Raw genomic sequence first — 17,587 nt, 5'->3', positions numbered from 1 at the left:
AATTGAGGGACTAAAATGTGAAATAAATGAAATATATGACTTGTATGGACACTAGGAACATTTGGCCAAACATGGGTATATTGAAGTTTTGCATATTTTGTGTTTTATGCAATAAGGACTAAATTGTAAAAAGTGTAAAATGTCAGGGGAAAAATGGTAGTTTTTTGATTTATGTGTTTTTGGACTAAATTGAATAAAAATATGTGTGAATGAGTGTAATTTGAATATGTTTAGATCAAGAACCAAAGAAATCAGATTTAGATCGGGGAAAACGAAAGTTGTTGACTAGTCGTTCTGTTCCGTTTTACATCGTCCGAGGTAAATTTATAAGCAAATAGGTAAGTTTATAAGCAAATAGACGTACTTAATTTTAATTAAATGCAAATTATAGATGTTGAAATTGAAAATGTGAGTATTTATATGCATTAGCCGAATGTGAGTAAGCTTGGCAACTATATTTCTGAATTCGTTTCGACCGAGTTACAACATCCGAAAGCTCCGTATGAACCTTAGGAATAACTAGGATACATATGTAATGACATAGGATTCTGATATGTGATGTGCGAGTAAGACCATGGCATCGATATGTGATTCTGATATATATGTGCGAGTAAGACCCTGTCTGGGACAGTGGCATCAATATGTGATTACATGTAAGACCACGTCTGGGACGTTGGCATTGTATGATATGTTTGTGATTATCCGAGTGTCTCGGGCAAAGATAAGTTGTGATCGAATGTGTAAAAAGTGTTAAATGCCATGTATGAATTAGCTTGTTGTCTAATTGAAATAACGTAAGTAAGTAACTTGATATTTGTTACAAATTGTGTGTGATGCAAATGAAGAATATATGTGAATTTGGTAAGTGTATTCGGCCTTATGAATATTACTGAAATGAATCTTAACTATATGCATATATGATCATGTGTATTCAGCCACATAACTAGTATATGTATATGAAGTTATATTTTGATATATGTGCTTATATATTTGAGTGTATGTGGACTAGGTTTTATAATGACTATTTGGCTTGGGGAGTTGAATAATAATATGCTAAATTGACTGTGAGCATGCGGCCAAGGTAGAAATTATGTATGAAATTGTAGTATTTATGAAAATTGTAAGTTTGAGTCTAAGCATGGTAATGTTAAAGTAATTCGGTTTGGTTTAAAATGAGTTGATTATATCATTGAGTTGTTTATTTGTTTATGACTTACTAAGCTATGATAGCTTACTCTGTGTGTTCATGTTTACTCTGTTTTATAGATTTTGGATTCAAGTTACAAACTTGGGGATAGTTAGTAAATCCTATCACACTATCGACTACCTTCGGTATCTTTATAAGTGAATTTTCGAATCTACGACATGTATAGGCTGGACTATGTTTTGAAATGTTGGATTTTGGTTATGTGTAATTTAAGCCATGTGAAAATGGCTTAACTTTTATGTTTGAATTTGGTTTTGTTACTTATGGTTTATATATATATATCTTGGTTATAATATGATGTGCTATGAATGCATAGTATTTGTGGTAGGTATTATATGCTTGAAGTGGTTGATGACTTTGGATAAACATAAGTATGGCTCGGCTAAGGTTATGCAAGGTTAGGTGTACAAGTGAATTTGTTGATTATATTGATTTATTTAAGATGTGTAATTTGTCTTGTGAATTGTCTTGGAGACAACAAATGATGTGCCTTTATAACCGGCTAATGATGGGTAAAATATATATACATATGCTTATGACATGTTGTTTGTGGTTTGGCACTTAAAAGTCAAGTTGTTAGTGAAATAATTGATTATTATATGTGTTAAATATATATGGTAACAATTCAGCTTTGGTGTGTGGTTCATTTAATAAGTATGTGACTTGATAATGTGTGACCGGTTGAGATTATGTTTAACAACCGAATAAAGGATTAGTTAATAGAGTGAAATATATTTGCACCTTTTATATGTTGGTTGTTTACTAAACCGTAAATGTGACTTACTATAAAGCTTAATTCGAATGTGATTAAGTGACTATATATATATACATGGATTCGAGTGGATGTATTAACTTGTATTAATGTATGAAATACGAAATTCATGTTGACTAACATGGTAGTGCCGCATAAATGAATGACAAGTTTGGTATTGAAATTGGTTTCATTTGAAGTACAACATGTATATGTGCAATACTTTGATAAAAATTAGGTTTGACATTCAATTAATAAAGTTATTGATTTGTTATATGTTCTATATATAAATATATAAATTTTGTTGATATATGTGCTGAATTATGTTTTAATTATGTTATCATATGAACGATATGAATTTTAAGATTTGATATTTGATAAAAATACGAACAATGATGTGATTAAATTTTGAATTGTAAAATGTAATGTATATTTGAATGGACCGTGATATGATTGGTAATACTTTATAACCCTAATCTGGTGATGGATGCGAGTTAGAGGTGTTACATTTTATTGGTATCAGAGCTACGGTTTTGTCGATTCTAGGACTAACGTAGCGCGATTCTAGGACTAACGTAACGCGTGTGAGTCTAACTATACATGTCATATTATATACTGCGATAGTGTGATGACTTCTGACATTTGAAAAATGTGTTTTCATATGGTAAATGGATCCCGACAGAGCTGTAGTTGATGATGTCGAGAGTGTAGCACCTGCTCTCGCAAAATGGACAGTGCTGAATGGTTCTCGACCAACTTCAAGTAACCAAGAGGGAGAGGCTAAACAAGCCTTTTACCAAATGATGAATGTCTGGTTTACTCAGTATATCCGGACTAACCCGGCAGCACTACAAACTCCACCCCCGACTAAACCATCTTCAATGCCTACTATGCCTCAAGTAAGTGACCTGTTGATATTACATAAGCCATCTGTTAATAAAATCAGAAAACACGGGGCTGAAGAGTTTAAAGCTACTGATAATAATGATACTGAGCGAGCTGAATTCTGGCTTGATAATACTATCTGTGTGTTTGATGAGTTGTCCTATACTCCGGATGAATGTTTGAAATGTGCCATATATTTACTTTGAGACACTGCATATCACTGGTGGAATACCTTAGTATCAGTGGTTTTGAGAGAGCAGGTGACCTAGGTATTCTTTCAGACTGAGTTCCGTAAGAAATATTAGCCAGAAATTTATCGACCAAAAGCATAAAGAATTTCTGGAGTTGAAACAGGGCCGGATGATAGTGACAAAGTATGAGTGGAAATTTGTGAGACTCAGTCTGTATGCCCGAGAGTGTGTTTCGACTGAGGCTATAATGTGTAAAATATTTGAAGATGGGCTGAATGAAGACATTAAACCGCTAGTTGGCATACTTGAGATAAAAGAGTTCGTAGTACTGGTTGAGCGAGCCTGCAAAGCTGAAGATCTCGGGAAAGAGAAAAGAAAAGCTGACTTTGAAGCTAGGGATGCACATAAGAGACCATCCGGTAAGTCATTCCAATCGACCTCAAAGAAGTTCCGAGATGATTTTAGTCATTCTTAGGCTACATCGGGTTATTCTTGTTGGGATCAGAATAGACCACCTATGAGCTCGAGAGCTATCTCAGTAGCTAGTGTGGGTAATGTCAGATCAAATCAACCTGAGTGCAAGCATTGTGGTAAACGACATCTCGACAGTTGCAGATTACATGATCGGGTGTTTTAAATGTAGATCGATGGATCATTATATTTGTGAATGCCTAGAGTTAGCTGAAGAAACTCCAGAGCAGAATACGAGATCGGGTAATACTACAGCTTGAGGTAAACCACCCAGAAACATGGGTAATGTGAGTAGCAGTCAGGGAAAGACTAAAGATACAACAGTTAGATCTGAGGCTCGTGCACCTGCTAGAGCCTATGCTATTCGTGCACGTGAGGAGGCTTCATCCCCAGATGTTATTGCTGGTACATTCACTCTTTATGATACTAATGTAATTGCATTGATTGATCCTGGTTCGACTCATTTTTATGTGTGTGAGACTTTAGTATTCAGCAAGACTCTGCCTGTTAAGTCTACTGAGTTTGTGATTAGAGTGCCAAACCCCTTGGGCTGGTGTGTTATGGTTGATAAAGTGTGTAATAATTGTCCCTTAATGATTCGAGATTTGTGCTTTCCGGCTGATTTGATGTTGTTGCCATTTGATGAGTTTGACATAATTTTGGGTATAGACTGGTTGACTTTGCATGATGCTGTTGTAAACTACAAAAGAAAGACTATTGATTTACGGTGTCAGAATGATAAGATTATTTGGGTTGAATCTAATGATCTAAATGGCTTACCAGTAGTGATATCTTCGATGTTAGCTCAGAAATATGTGAGAAAAGGTTGCGAAGCTTATTTTGCCTATGTGCTTGATAGTAAAGTGGCTGAAAGAAACATTGAATCAATACCTATTGTGCGCAAGTATCCGGATGTGTTTCCTGAAAAATTATCGGGTTTTCCTCCTATTTGAGAGGTAAAGTTTGGTATTCAGTTAGTGCCGGGGACTACTTCGATATCGATAGCTCCATATAGAATGACGCCTACTAAATTAAAAGAATTAAAAGCTTAGTTGCAAGAGTTGACTGATACGTGATATTCGTGACAGGTTTTAAATATTTATAATGAATCGTTCTTGAAACTAACTATTATCACGATGAAGGCAAGTGTACCTACCGAACAGTAGTATAGTTTTAGCAAGACTGGATTGTCGAACCGAAAGGAACTAAAAGTACTAGTAATGACTGTCTTTTTATTATCTAGCCTAAGAATAATGGGGTTTTTTAACTAACTAATTAACTAAGCTAAGAATTCACAGAAAATAGAATTGAGGAATTACTTTTGGAAAAACAATTGAATTAAGACAATACCTAAGGAAAAATCCACCTAGACTTCACTTGTTATTTGACTCTAAATCGGACGATTTATTCATTTGACTTGATCCGTAGAAATCCCTAAGTTATATTATTATCCCTCTCGAGACTAACAACATTTAACCCTAGGTTGAATAATTGAAATCTCTTTCTATTTAACTCCCTAGGGTTGCATTAACTCGATCTATGGATCCCCTTATTAGGTTTCACCCTAATTCGGCAAAATCTTGTCACCCTATCTCTAGGCGCGCAATCAACTCCGCTTAATTATGACAAATGTACTCTTAGACAGGGTGTATTCCTCCTCTGAATAAGAGCTTAACTTGAATCAATATCCTGGAATATCAGGACAAGAATTAAGAACACATAATTAAGAAAAGTCAAATATTTATCATACAATTCATATAATAATAACAAGATCTGTCTTAGGTTTCATTCCCCTTAGGTATTTAGGGGTTTTAGTTCATAACTAAAAAGGTAAACATCTTAGAAGAATAATGAATACAAAACATAAAGAAAAACCCAAACTCTTGAAGGGAAATTGAGGGGAGATCTTCAGTCTTGATGATGAATCCGGCTTCTCAGATGGATCAATCGGCTTTCTTTGAGCAGTTCCCTACTTCCTCCTCTGTGCCTCCTTTTTCTCCTCCTCTAGGGTGTATTTATAGGCTTTAGAATGCCTAAGAACCCTCAAAATTGGCCTTTTCCGAATTGGACTCAGTTTGGGCTCGACAGGGACACCCCCATGTGACACGCCCGTGTGCGATTACTTCAGGCCATGGTCAAGCCTGTTAAATAGGCACAGGCGTGTGGTCCACCCGTGTGAGTTGTGCTTCAATTCTGCCAAATTGACACGACCGTGTGGTTTGCCCATGTGAGGAAGTCCGAGCCGTGTTGATTTCGTACGTTGGCCCATTTTTTCCATTTTTGGCCAGTTTCTCATTCATTTCACTCTCTTATGCTCACCTAAGTATAAAATATGAAATTTAGGCATTAGGAGCATTGAATTCACCAATTTTAAGGAAAAATCATCCATAAAATGTGCTAAGCATGGGATAGAAATATGGAAAATTACGGTTTATCAAATACCCCCACACTTAAGCATTTGCTTGTTCTCAAGCAAAACCCTCAACTCACAATCAAAATAAATTATTCTTAACTTATAATTCCTATTAATAATATCTCAAAATAATCCATAAGTAATCATACATTGAGAATTTGACTGAAAGAACATCAAAGTTTCAATCATTCCAAGTTGAGTATTTTATCATGAAAGCATAGGTGTCTCCCCTCATCTAAGTAATTACCTTTGACTCAAAATATCACAGAGTTTCACATCCTCACTAAAGATTCACTCAAATCACTCGAGGTGTTTAAGGACAATGAATGAAGCACTCAATAGTCAATAATGAAAAGTCATTACCATAGGCTTGCATAAAAATCAAATCTCCATCACTATAAATTAAGATGAAACATCAATCAAAAGGTCTTTAGAGGGTTGTAACGTGGCTTTGGTTAGAGGGTATGGTCACAAACTGAAAGAAAGGGTTAGAATTGAGATTGAATTGAAAAATTGCCTAACTAGAAAAAGTAATTAAACATCAATTGCGTACAACAGAGCTTTTTCTCAGAATATGGAATTTAACTTCCTTAGCTCAGAAGATCACTACTACTAATATGTATACATGTTTTTTTTCTAAGAACATAGCAAATTACAAAATAGAATAAAACATAGCTACGTAACTATTCCAACTCAAATCTCGATAAAAATAGGGATCAAATTAGGGGATTTCAACAATAATAGTTTATGGGTTAATATTGAGGGTAAATCAATTAATGGTTCGTTAGGCTCAAAGAGGTTCACTAAGGGTTAATTGTGAAGGTAGGCTTTTATGGAGCGAGTGGGTTAAACCTAAGTGTCTTTCTCATTTTTCCATATCAAATCAAATGGTGTGGTCTTGACATGCATAATCAAGCAAGTTCTAGAATAACAATTCAACATTGACGCACTCATAATGAAAGTGAGCATGAAAGAAATAATAGATGCTCTAAAGGCTCAAAATCTCACAAAAATTATGGCTTTCTGATGTTTAAACCTGTGAAATTCAACTCAAGATAATACCTAAACTTGGGAAAACAACCTAAAATTTTAAATTCTTAAAAATCAACTTATCATGCTTAATTCTCTAATGTCTTAAAGTTTAAACAATTAATGTATAAATGCCTATATTTTAATTCAAGATATATCAATAAACATTATAGACTAATTAGAATTCATTCTAATAATGATATGAGAAGATCACATGAGAATAAAACAAAATTCAGGGATTTTTCTGATATAAAAGACCCCCCACACTTAAGATGTACATTGCCCTCAATGTACAAAGACATATATTTGGAAAAGATAGATATATAATCATAAGATAGGGAGAGAAGTGAAACTTCCTGAATAATGAATGAATTCCTTGAATTGGTGTTTTAGAGAGTAACCAGCGTGAGAGTGGAGGACGATACTCCAGTGGTGGTAGAGGTTCATTAGTCCATAAGTCCTATGCTAGAAGAATATTATATCTGGTGGTAGCTATGGTCGTGGTCGAGCAGGACATGGTAGTTGTGGAAAACCATTCCCGGTGGAGTTTTTAGTTCCTATGTGATGATGAACTTAGGAGCTCTTTATGATTGTGATAAAACCAGGAACTCTATAAGAGGTATACTGAAGCATAATTACTCGTAGTGAAATAGCCGAAGAATAAAAATTGTAAAAACTCAGGATAAAATAGTGCTAAAAGGAAATAAATAAAAAAATAATTTCAAAATATAGAGATAAAAATAGAATAAAATAAATAATAGTTGCTTATAGAGAAATTGGGGCACACGGCCGTGGGGCATGCCTGTGTGCTATAATCTCAGCCTGTGCATTTCGTAGTTTTTGAAATTAGGTGCATTGGTGTACACGGCCATGTTGTAGGCCGTGTCAATCTCCGTTTGCTTCTCCCATGCCCGTGTATGCAGGCGAATGCCAGTGTTAAATTGACAGGTTCACCCATGGTTTCAAAACACAGGTGTGTTGCACGCCCGTGTTATTTTGGCAGTTTCGCCCACGGCCATGTCGCACTGCCGTGGCTACTTATCGCATCCCGTGTTGGGGAAGAAATTTTTTGCCTTATTTTTACACGACCGTATCGCACGACCGTGTTGCATCCCGTGGTATGTGCACGGCCTACGGGACTCCTGTGTGCCTGGCCGTGTGGTTCTGAAAAGCCTGTGTTCAATGATTTGGTTAGTATGTTAGATTTTAAAAACTAAAATTTAAATAAAGTAATATTGTTAGTGCTTGGGTTGCCTCCCGAGAAGCGCTTATTTAAAGTCTAAGCTAGACTTTACCGTGTGAGTATACTTAAGGAGATTCGTGGAGCCGTAGCTTCTCTCTGTTATCTTTAAATTTCTCATCGTTGTAAGGTTTGAGGCGATGTCCATTTACTTTGAAAGTACCTTGTGATGGGTGACTTACTTCTACGGTGCCGTGTGGGAAAACTGTTTTGATTACGAATGGACCTGACCATAGTGATTTAAGCTTCCCAGGGAACAATTTGAGTCTCGAGTTATATAATAGTACAAGATCTCCAACTTCAAATTGTTTATTTTGTTTTAACTGAGCATCATGGCATCGTTTCGCTGCTTCCTTGTATAGTCTTGAATTTTCATGTGCATAGGTTCGCCATTCATCTAGCTCCTTGATTTGTAGCCTTCGTTCTTCATGAATAGGTCCTCTACTATTGCTTGAAAATGGCTCATGTACTTCCTTCAAACTCATTTCCTGCAAAGTAGGTTGCACCATATTGTCAGTTTTAGTATATTGGTTTAGACAATCACCTTTAGTTTTCGATGTGTTGCCGGAATTGCGAGCTTGAAGGGTGATTGTTTCGTCTCCCACACGAAGTGTGAGCTCACCTATGCCAACATCAATAATCATTCTAGCAGTTGCTAAAAAGGGCCTTCCTAAAATCAAAGGAGTGTTGCTATCCTCTTCTATGTCTAGAACAACGAAATCAACGGGAAATATAAATTTATTGATTTTAACTAGCACATCTTCAATAATACCCCTAGGAAATCTTATAGTTTTATCTGCTAATTGAATGCTCATCCTAGACTGTTTGGGTTTCCCAAGACCTAGTTGTTTAAACATTTTGTAAGGTATGACGTTAATACTAGCCCCTAAATCAGCTAATGCATTATTAACATCTAAACTACCAATTAAGCAAGGAATTGTAAAACTCCCTCGATCTTTCAATTTGTTGGTAGTTTATTCTGTAGAATAGCTGAGCAAACTGCGTTTAGCTTTACATGCGAAGCTTCATCCAACTTCCGCTTATTTGCTAAAAGCTTCTTTAAAAATTTCTTTGCGTTTGGCATCTATGATAGAGCTTCAATAAACGGTAAGTTAATATGTAATTTTTTTAAGAGTTTAAGGAATTTACCAAATTGTTCATCTGAGAGATCTTTCCTTGTCGCATTGGGGTAGGGCACACGAGGTTTGTATTCTGTACTTACCAATTTCTACTCATTGCTGTCTACCTCACCTTTACCTTTACTTATCTCAGTTTTTGGCCTTGGTTTTGGAACTAACCCTTCCTCATCTTGAATGGCAATCGCGTTGAGTTGCTCCATTGGGTTAGATTCAGTGTTGCTTGGTAGACTACCTTGTGGTCGTTCGAAAATTAACTTAGTGAGCTATCAAATCTGAGTTTCGAGCCCCTGGATTGATGCCTGTTGATTTTTTAGTGCTGGCTCAGTATTCTAAAAACGAGTTTCTAACACTGAGATGAATTTGGTTAGCAAGTCCTCAAGGTTCGGCTTCTTTTGTTGCTGGAAAGGTGGTTGTTGAAAACCCGGAGGATGTTGTGGCATTTGATTTCCTTGACCACCCCACGAGAAATTGGGATGGTTCCTCCAACCTACATTATAAGTGTTACTATATGGGTTATTTTGGGATCTAGAGTTATTGTTATCCATATATTGGACTTGTTCCTCCTCGGTGATAGGGTTGAAGGGTTGATATTCTGTGCATGCTACTCCTCCATTTGAATCGCACCTCATCACTGGATGTACCTGAGTAGAACCACACAAACCATCAATCTTTTTATTTAAGAGTTCTACTTAGTTAGATAACATAGTAACCACGTCGAGGTTGAAAACACCGACTACTTTCATCGGCTTTGTTCTCATAACTTGCCACTGATAGTTATTCAATGACATCTCCTATATAAATTCGTACGCCGCCTCAGGTGTCTTATTATTGATAGTTCCTCCAGCGGCTGCATCAATCATTTGCTGTGTCGAAGGATTCAGGCCATTATGGAATGTTTGAACCTGTAGCCAAAGCGGTAACCCATGGTGAGGGCACCTTCTTAAAAGGTCCTTGTATCTCTCCCATGCATCGTCGAGTGTTTCTAAATCCATCTGCACAAAAGAAGAGATATCATTACATAATTTGGCTGTTTTAGCCGGTGGAAAATATTTTAATAAATTTTTTTTGGTCATTTGTTCCCAAGTAGTGATTGACCGTCGTGGTAACGAGTTCAACCATTGTTTAGTCTTATTCCTTAACGAAAAGGGAAACAATAGAAGGCGGATGGCGTCATCAGAAATGCCATTAATTTTAAAGGTATCGCAAAATTCTAGGAAATTTGTCAAGTGAGCATTGGGATCCTCGTCCTACAAACCATCAAACTGAACAAACTGTTGTATCATTTGAATTGTGTTAGGTTTCAATTAAAAATTATTTGCAGCAATAGCAGGTCTAACTATACTTGACTCAGTTCCTGTTAAATTAGGTTTAGCATAATAATACATAGTGCGCGGAATAGGATTTTGATTAACAGCTATTGCAGGAGGTAGCAGATTTTCTTGGTTTTCAACCATCTCCTCGGTTGTGGTTTGAATATCGTCCTCTTACTCGTTTTTTTGTGTATCTTAAGCTTCGCCTTATTTCTCTTTGGTTTCTGTGAACTGTGCGATCGATCTCACTGTCAAAAAGTAATGGTCCTGACGGGTTTCTTCTAGTCATAAACTATAAAAACCTGCTAGGAAAAGGGAAAAAGAAGAATTAGTAATAAAAATTAGAGTAAAATTTAAATTGCAGAAAAAGTAAATGGCTAAAGTAATAAAAATCAAGTGTTCCTAATATCTTAGTTCCCTGGCAATGGTGCCAAAAACTTGATACGTGATATTCGTGATAGGTTTTAAATATTTATAATGAATTGTTCTTGAAACTAACTATTATCACGATGAAGACAAGTGTACCTATCGAACAGTAGTATAGTTTTCGCAAGACCGAGTTGTCGAACCCAAAGGAACTAAAAGTACTAGTAATGACTGTCTTTTTATTATCTAGACTAAGAATAATGGGGTTTGTTTTAACTAACTAATTAACTAAACTAAGAATTCAGAGAAAATAGAATTGGGGAATTACTTTTGGAAAAACGATTGAATTAAGACAATACCTAAGGAAAAATCCACCTAGACTTCACTTGTTATTTGACTCTAAATCGGACGATTTATTCATTTGACTTGATCTGTAGAAATCCCTAAGTTATATTATTATCCCTCTCGAGACTAACAACGTCTAACCCTAGGTTGAATAATTGAAATCTCTTTCTAATTAACTCCCTAGGGTTGCATTAACTCGATCTATGGATCCCCTTATTAGGTTTCACCCTAATCCGGCAAAATCTTGTCACCCTATCTCTAGGCGTGCAGTCAACTCCGCTTAATTATGACAAATGTACTCTTAGACAGGGTCTATTCCTCCTCTGAATAAGAGCTTAACTTGAATCAATATCTTGGAATATCAAGACAAGAATTAAGAACACATAATTAAGAACAAGTCAAATATTTATCATACAATTCAGATAATAATAACAAGATCTGTTTTAGGTTTCATTCCCCTTAGGTATTTAGGGGTTTTAGTTCATAACTAAAAAGGTAAACATCTCAGAAGAATAATGAATACAAAACATAAAGAAAAACCCAAAACTCCTGAAGGGAAATTGAGGGGAGATCTTCAGTCTTGATAATGAATTCGGCTTCTGAGATGGATCAATTAGCTTTCTTTGAGTAGTTCCCTGCTTCCTCCTCTGTGCCTTCTTTTTCTCCTTCTCTAGGGTGTATTTATAAGCTTTAGAATGCCTAAGAACCCTCAAAATTGGCCTTTTCCGAATTGGACTCAATTTGGGCTCGACAGGGACATGCCCGACAATTACTTCAGGCCGTGGTCAAGCCTGTTAAATAGGCACAGGTGTGTGGTCCACCTGTGTGAGTCGTGCTTTGATTCTGTCAAATTGGCATGGCCGTGTGGTCTGCCCGTGTGAGGAGGTCCAGGATGTGTTGATTTTGTACGTTAGCCCATTTTATCTGTTTTTAGCCCGTTTCTCGTTCCTTTCACTCTCCTATGCTCACCTAAGTATAAAATTTGAAATTAAGGCATTAGGAGCATCAAATCCACCAATTTTAAGGAAAAATCATCCATAAAATGTGCTAAGCATGGGATAGAAATATGTATAAATTACGGTTTATCATTGACAGATAGAGGTTTCGCGCGATCGAGTTTTTCTCCCTGGGGTGCACCTGTGTTATTTGTGAAAAAGAAAGATGGAACTATGAGATTGTGCATCGATTATAGACAGCTCAATAAGGTGACTATAAAGAATAAGTATCCCTTGCCATGGATTGATGATTTGTTTGATCAACTGAAAGGGGCTATAGTATTTTCAAAGATAGATTTGAGATCAGGCTACTATCAGTTGTGAGTTAAAGACTTTGATGTGGCAAATATTACTTTCTGGACGAGGTACGGACACTATGAGTTTTTGGTTATGCCTTTCGGACTTATTAATACACCTACTCTTTTCATGGATTTGATGAACCACATCTTTAGATAGTATTTAGATCGGTTTGTGGTTGTGTTCATAAATGATATTTTGATCTACTCCCATGATGAAACCAAACATACCAAACATTTGAGACTCGTATTACAGACTTTGCAAGATAAATATTTGTATGAAAAGTTCAATAAATGTGAGTTCTGATTAAGTGAAGTCAATTTTCTGGGTCATGTTGTATCAGCATCAGGTATTCGGGTTGATCCGAGTAAAATTTCAGCTATGCTTGATTGGAAACCTCCGAGGAATGTTTCTGAAGTTCGAAGTTTTCTGGGACTTGTGGGTTACTATAGATGGTTCGTGAAAGGTTTCTCTATAATGGCAGCCCCAATGACAAAGCTATTGTAGAAAGATGTTAAGTTTGAGTGGTCAGAAAAATGCTAGAAAAGTTTTGATCAGTTGAAAGCCCTTTTGACCGAAGCTCCAGTGCTAGTTTAGCCAGAATTGGGTAAAGAATTTGTTATCTATAGTGATGCATCTTTAAATGATTTGGGCCATGTTTTGATGCAGGAAGGTAAAGTTATAACTTATTCCTCGTGATAGTTAAAGCCACATGAAAGGAATTATCCGACGCATGACCTGGAATTGGTAGCTATTGTGTTTGCGTTGAAAATTTGGTGTCACTATCTGTATGGTGAAAAATGTCATGTTTATTTCGATCACATAAGCCTGAAATTCTTGATGACTCAGAAAGATCTGAATTTGAGACAACATCGATGGTTAGAGTTACTAAAAGACTACGAGCTTGTGATTGACTACCAGCCAGAAAAGGCTAGTGCTGTTGCTGATCTCTAAGTCGAAAATCACTATTTACTGTACGTGCAATGAATGCGCATATGGCTATGTCCGATGAAGGTTCGATAATAGCTGAATTAAAAGCAAGACCTTTATTTGTTCAACAAATTTGTGATGCTCAGAAAGTTGATGATGATTTGTTAGCAAAACGAGTTCAATGTGATTCGAATGTCGATTCAGAGTTTCACTGATGGTTGTTTGAGGTTCAAAAATCGAATATCTGTTCCTAGAAATTCAGAGTTGATTCGGATGATTTTGAATGAAGCTCACAATAGTCAGTTATCTGTTCACCCGGGTAGTATAAAAATGTATAATGATCGAAAACAACTTTACTGGTGGAATGGTATGAAATGAGACATTTCTGACTTTGTATCGAAATGTTTAGTCTGTCTGCAAGTAAAAGCTGAGCATCAGGTACCTTTTGGATTGCTTCAATCGATTATGATACCTAAGTGGAAATGCGATAGAATCATGATGGATTTTGGATCTGGTTTACCATTAACACTGAGCAAGAAAGATGCAATCTGGGTTATTATGGATAGATTGACTAAGGCGACTCATTTTGTTCTGATTCGTATAGATTACTCACTTGATAAGCTAGCTGAATTGTATGTTTCTCAAATTGTGAGATTACACGGAGTATGTAACACCCCTCGCCCGTATCCAACACCAGGACAGGGTTTGAGGTGCTGCCGGACTTAAACTCAACCAACTATATAAAAATGGGCCGTAAAAGTTTGATCAATTTTAAAATTTTCATTTCACATACATTTTGTCCCTTAAACGGGCTCCCGAGGCCCAAAACATACAATTGAGGTGGTTCCAGACCAGACCAAGAGCTCAAGAAAAACATAGAAAATTTCATGCTTTAAGGCTCCACACGCCCGTGTGGGTATAGACCACACGCCCGTGTGTTAGGGACACGCTCATGTCCTACACCCGTGTGTCAAATTTAATTTCCATAATTTTTCATAAACAAGTGCAGACTTCTCACGGTCTAGACACACGCCTGTGTCCTTTACCCGTGTCCTTTCACACGGCCATGACACGCCCGTGGCATAGCCTGTGTGTAAAAACTTGGGTATGCTGTTTCTGACGTCAGCATCGTACGACCACGGTACACGCCCGTGTACTAGGTTGTGCCCTCCACACGGTTGAGACACACGGTCGTGTCTCTACCCGTGTGATAATTACCATAAATTCAGACTTAAGATTTCTAGGTGTAGGGGACACAAGGCCTTCACACACGCTCATGGGGCTAACCGTGTGTCATACACGGCCTAGACACACGCCCGTGTGTCTACCTGTGTGGACAATATGGGGCTATCTACCAAGCCTCATTGCCACCCTAGTGTACCTATTTTCATGGCAATACCAACCAATACCAAAACAAGCATAATAGACATTCATTCAACCATGAAGATGCATCTTTTATAGGCTCAAAATGAAAGCCCTCATCCAAGGCTTAATGTAAAGAGTGAAATCTATTCTAGACCAATGCCTTTGACCAATTCTCAAAGACACAAAATAATAAGGTCTAGCCCTATACATGCCAAAATAAAAAATATAAATCCAACTATACCGAGTTTTACGACGGATAGTGTGATTGATATTTCTAAATTCCGATGATCCTTAAGCTAATTAGGCGGCACCGTAAGAAGATGAGAAGAAAGAGAGAGTAAGCATAAAAGCTTAGTAAGTTGCATATAAATAAATATACAACCAGAATCTCCCTACTAATCATCATACTCACAACACAAGCGTAAGCATAAGCTTGGCTTACTCGTTACCATTTACTAAAATCACATTTTCTATATTGAGCTCATTACTCATGCATACCAAATAGGTACCTGTACCACTCACAAAATTATTAAACTTTCTTTATTAACTCACTTTCGTAACTTTTAACGTTGAACCCTTTTAAATATTATCGGATATTCTATAAACCTCAGACATGGGGTAAGATGCCGATGCCATGTCCTAGACATGCTCTTACACTACCTTTCGTATATGTGTGCTGATGCCATGTCCCAGACATCGTCTTACACTAGCAAAATCTCTTAGACAATGCATGTCCCAGACATGTCTTACACTGGCTATCATCATCGAGGACGATGCATGTCCCAGACATGTCTTACACTAGCACTCATCTCTATGCTGATGCCATGTCCCAAACATGGTCTTACTCTGGCTCTCATAATATGGTTGATGCATGTCCTAAACATGTCTTACACTAGCTAACAATGCCCCTATATCATGGCATGAATATCCGATTTAATTCCTAGGTTCAAAGCTGGAATTTTACTATCTCTATTATCATCATACTTTCTCAATTCCACAATCAAGCAATTCATGCTATATTAACTCGAATATAATTCAATACATACATTAGCAATGAAGTTGTTTTATTTACATACAACTTACCTCAGATAACAAAAATGTAGTCGACTAGTCGGTTTAGTCGATTTGCTTGGCTTTCTCCAGGTGTAGGTTCAGATTTGGAAAATCTTGATCTATAATAACAAAATACACTTATTTAATCACTAATTACAATTAGGTAATCATAAATTCATATATATGTTTTTGGTAAAATGACTATTTTGCCCCTGGACTTTGGCAAATTGACCATTTTACCCTTATGCTCAAAATTCAATTTTTATCGAATTTCCTCTTATCTTAGGCATAGCTGAACCCTTTTTACTCTTATAGCAACTCCAAATTCTCACTATTTCACACACTTACTACCTATTTTGCAACTTATGCAAAATAGTCCCTTTAGATGTTTTCATGCTAACACCTTTCACAAAAGTTGTTTAGAACTCTTCTAAGATTCATTTTCCTCCATAAGATTTCAAGAAACAACATAAAATCTCTCATGGTAAATCCCTAGACTTATCATCATTTTTCAAAATAGTCCTCTCATTTGAAAGCCCATGATACAAGCATGCCAAAAATATAAAAATCATCAAGAAAATCATCAAGATCACTTACATTATGAGAGGAATAAGTTGCTGTAAATTTTTAGCTTTCAAACCTCTATATTTGTTGATATTTTCGGTGGAGAGAAGAGATGGAGAAGAAGAAAATAATAGCTAGGCTTTTAGGCATTATTTTATCACAAATTTATGTTATCAAGTCACCTAATATTGACTTTTTTGACTAACCTTGTCTCCTATGGCTTGCCACATTGTTTCTAGGGGTCTAATTTCTTTTTAAAGGCCCCAATTTTATTTCTCTAACTATTTAACACATTTGGGTACTAAAATGAAACTTTTGCCTTTTATGCGATTTAGTCCTTTTTCACAATCGGGCTCACAAACAATAAAATTAACTCCCCAAAATTTTTCCATGCACTAATATAATCACATTATAACCTCATAATAATAAAATTAATTTTCCCAACTTTAGATTTGTGGTCCCGAGACCACTGTTCTGACTATGCCCTAAATCAGGCTGTTACATTTCTCCCCCTTTTAGGGATTTTCATCCTCGAAAATCTTACTTGTGAATAAGTTCGGGTACTGTTCTCTCATAGACTCCTCGGGTTCCCATGTGGCTTCCTCGACCCCATGTCTATGCCAAAAAACCTTCACAAGTGGTATACTCTTATTTCTTAGTTGTTTGACTTCTCGAGCCAAAATCTTGACCTGCTCCTCACCATAAGTCATATCTGGAAGAATCTCAACTTCAGTTGGCGCAATTACATGTGAAGGGTCTGATTTGTACCGGCGTAACATGGAAACATGAAACACATCGTGAATCTTTTCTAACTCCAGAAGCAAATCCAAGCGGTAGGCAACAGGTCCTATTCTCTCGATAACCTCATAGGGTCTTATGAAACGATGACTCAACTTGCCCCTTTTTCCAAACCTGAAGAATTTCCTCTATGGAGAAACTTTCAAAAATACTTTATCACCGACTTCAAATTTAATTTCTTTTCATCTCAAATCCGCGTAGGATTTTTGTCTATCCGAGGCGGCTTTCAGGCAGTCAC

The 17,587-nt window shown here is 36.6% G+C and overlaps 1 non-coding gene across 1 annotated transcript; it reads left to right on the top strand.

Moving 5' to 3' along the window:
- The first annotated feature begins 10,244 nt into the window (after positions 1-10,244).
- On the top strand, positions 10,245-10,351 carry LOC121230983 (small nucleolar RNA R71). Its single transcript, XR_005929053.1, has one exon. It is a non-coding gene; the product is annotated as a small nucleolar RNA R71 (small nucleolar RNA).
- The last annotated feature ends 7,236 nt before the right edge of the window (positions 10,352-17,587 follow it).

The sequence above is a fragment of the Gossypium hirsutum genome, chromosome A06, assembly GCF_007990345.1.
Source record: "Gossypium hirsutum isolate 1008001.06 chromosome A06, Gossypium_hirsutum_v2.1, whole genome shotgun sequence".
Classification (NCBI taxonomy): Eukaryota; Viridiplantae; Streptophyta; class Magnoliopsida; order Malvales; family Malvaceae; genus Gossypium; species Gossypium hirsutum.
The sequence above is the reverse complement of the archived record's forward strand: the minus strand, read 5'-3'. Positions and strand labels throughout refer to the sequence as shown.